Below are 3,502 nucleotides of genomic sequence, written 5' to 3'. Positions count from 1 at the left end.
GAATAATTTCTTATATTTTTTTTTTATTTTCACCTCAGTAATATTATTTTATTTCATAAAAAATCTCTATGTTTACTAAAAACGTAATTTACCGTGCTTGAAGAAGCAAAAAAATCTCCATTGGATGAATTCATATTTCCTTCAAACAAAACCGCTACTGGAATTTAGGAATATGACAATACAACGCATTTGCGACGCTCGCTCCAGTATGTCGTAGGAAGCTTCACCCAACGCTTCTGTTTATTCCGCTTCTCAAACGCTCAACGCTTCGCTTCATTTGACGCCTCAGTATGTCATTAGCCTAACAAGCCAATCGTCGCATGCTTAAATCTCGACCGAAATAGACTGCCATTATAAATAGGGGAAAGTAGGTAAAGACGGACATCCTAAGGTTTAATCTAAATAATTACTTAGGTATTGCTATTTAGATCGCAGTAGTCATACAAATAGAAATTTAAGGTCATTTGTTTTCATAATCATTTTTGGTATTAGTGAACTTCCTCCAAGTTTTATGTGTTTTGGGTCTTCAAAAATAAGACTACAAATTGCTGTTTTTTGACATGGTTGGGAAAGACGGACACTTGGGGTGGGTAAGATGGACACTACGAAGGTAAAGGTGGACACTCACAAAAAAGATGTAGTATGTTAAGTACGTTAAGCATTCTTTTGATTTATGTGTTAAGTGATGGCTATACATTACTCTACGTTATTAGAATCCATCTATACATTACGTGAACAGTTTGAGAGGATGGGTTTCGATGAAGGCGAAAATTCTCCGCCTATATGGCCTGTTCTAACTGCTAAGTGATTAATATCTGCTGGTTTCTCTCGCGGGTGTACTTTGTGGACATCTGTAGTACACAACAGATGCTACATGTGAAAATTCTTGGAAAATCCGTGTGTCCATCTTTCCCTACCATAGTGTGTCCGTCTTGCCCGACCTGGTTGTAAATTTTTCAAACGATCGTAGCTCTTCATCGGAACATCGAAAATCTGCTGGATTTTCACTAGAAAACCGAGAGAAGACTAATTAATCACTTTACTATTGTGAACAAATGAAAACACGTAAGTTTCACGAGTTTTTCACTATTTTCCGTGGAATAAAAATTACATCAAATTGCGCGTTCACGAAAATATTCTTTGTTTTACTTACATATTTGACAGTTTGCTTGCTGAAAACCGATAATGCAACTCAAAAGCATTAACACACTACAAAGAAGGTATTCGCATCACTCAACTATCATAATACATTCTAGTTTGTGAAATATTAAAAGTGTCCATCTTACCCGCAGTGTCCGTCTTTACCTACTTTCCCCTAATTTGTTATTTTCTCTTCTGTGTTTTTTTCTACCTAAATGGTTACAAAACTATTATAAGATTTTTTTTGATCTTGGCTTTTTTTAATAAGGGGGGTTGTTAGTAGCTTAAGTAATTATGATAAGTATTAGTAAATAATGGGTATGTGTGTCCAATCACAAATGGTGACTTCTCAACACTGTTAGAGAGATTGTAAATTTAATTGCTAGGATTTGTTTGCTCTCGCGATCAGGACTTGTCATTAGTAGGGATTTAAACCTGCCTATCAGAAAGGGAAGCAAACTTACAACTAACCTAATTGCTAACATATTGGTTATAAAGAGAGCTTATCGTAGCAATCGAGGATTGCAACGATTTTTGTCAAAAATTGTTAATAATTTTATTTGACATAGCTTCTAATGTTTCAACACCAGTAATTCTATGTAATTCGAGTATACCAAACCAAGGAAGACGCTTCAAAATCGTTTTAAGAATTTTATTCTGAATATTTTGAAGCGTTTTCTTCCTTGTTAAATAACAACTTGACCAGATCGGTACTGCATAAAGCATTGCTGGCCTAAAAATTTGTTTGTAAATCAAAAGTTTATTCTTTAAACAAAGTTTTGAATTCCTGTTAATGAGAGGATATAAACATTTCGTATATTTGATGCACTTTGCTTGTATACTCTCAATGTACTCTTTTAAAATAAGTTTTCTATCGGAAATTAATCCCAAGTACTTAACCTTGTCAGACCAACTTAGTATAACCCCATTCATCTTGACAACATGATTATTGTTTTGCTTAAGGAAAGAAGCCCTAGTCTTATGGGGAAAATTATCAATTAAGTTTTAGAAGCACTTGGAGAGAATTTCAGAAAGACCTGAAGTAAATATGTTGTGCAGGACTGGACCCAAGACTGAACCTTGAGGCACACCTGCTCTGACAGGAAATCTATTAGATTTTGAATTCTGATAGACAACCTGCAGAATTCGGTCAGCAAGATAATTTTTTAAAATTTTGATTAGGAAAATTGGAAAATTAAAAGTTTGCAATTTCGCAATCAAACCTTTATGCCAAACACTGTCGAATGCTTTTTCTATGTCTAAAAGAGCAGCTCCAGTGGAATAACCTTCAGATTTGTTAGCTCGTATCATATTAGTAACTCTGAGCAATTGATGAGTTGTGGAATATCCATGGCGAAATCCAAACTGTTCATCTGCAAAAATTGAAGTTGGAAATTTTCGTCAATTATTAGTGAATCAAATTTCACTTGAGCCTTCGGTACAGAATTATCCCTGGCATCAATAATTGCACATCATGAGGTTTCTAAAGCGGAATCAATATTCACTTCGTTTTGCAAATCCAGCTCATTATTGAAATTACTCTCCTCAATATGAGTTTTATATCTTTTCCAGTTAGCCTTATGATAATTAAAAACAGAGCTCATAGGGTTTAAAACTGATTCATGTGATATAGAAAAAGTTAAGGAAGCTGGTCAAAATCAAAATCAGCATGTGTGATCAACTCACGACATACATGACTTTGATCTGTTAGTACCAAATCGATTGTTGATGGATTTCTGACAGTAGAAAAACATGTAGGACTATTCGGAGATAAAACAGAATAGCATTCTGAGGAACAATCATTGAATAACATTTTGCATTTAGAAATATTTTGAGAATTATTGCATGATCGATGTTTAGCGTTGAAATCATCGATTATAAAAAATTTTGAACGATTTCTGGTGAGTTTTTGTAAATCACCTTTAAAATAATGTTTGTGCTCGCGTGTGCATTGGAATGGTAAATATGTTGCGGCAATAAATAAAATCCCAACTTCAGTTTGAACTTCAATTCCCAAAGTTTCAATAACTTTCGTCTCAAGATGTGAAAGAGCACGATGTTTGATTCGGGGATGAATAACAATTGCAACTCCACCGCCGGAACCCTGAATTCTATTATATCTATGAACAACGTAGTTGGGATCATGTTTTAATTTAATAGCTTCAAAAATATTTCAGTAATAATTGCAATGTGCACATTATTTACTGTTAAAAAATTAAAAAGCTCATTCTCATTGGCCTTCAATGAGCAAGCATTCCAATGTGAAATTTTGATTGAATTATTCACAATCATTGTTAAATTTTAAATTAGAAACGATTTCAAGTGTAAAATTTGTTCCAATTTGAATTGCTTTAAACATGGA

Source organism: Wyeomyia smithii, chromosome 3 (genome assembly GCF_029784165.1).
Source record: "Wyeomyia smithii strain HCP4-BCI-WySm-NY-G18 chromosome 3, ASM2978416v1, whole genome shotgun sequence".
NCBI classification, from domain to species: Eukaryota; Metazoa; Arthropoda; class Insecta; order Diptera; family Culicidae; genus Wyeomyia; species Wyeomyia smithii.
This window is presented reverse-complemented; position numbering follows the sequence as displayed.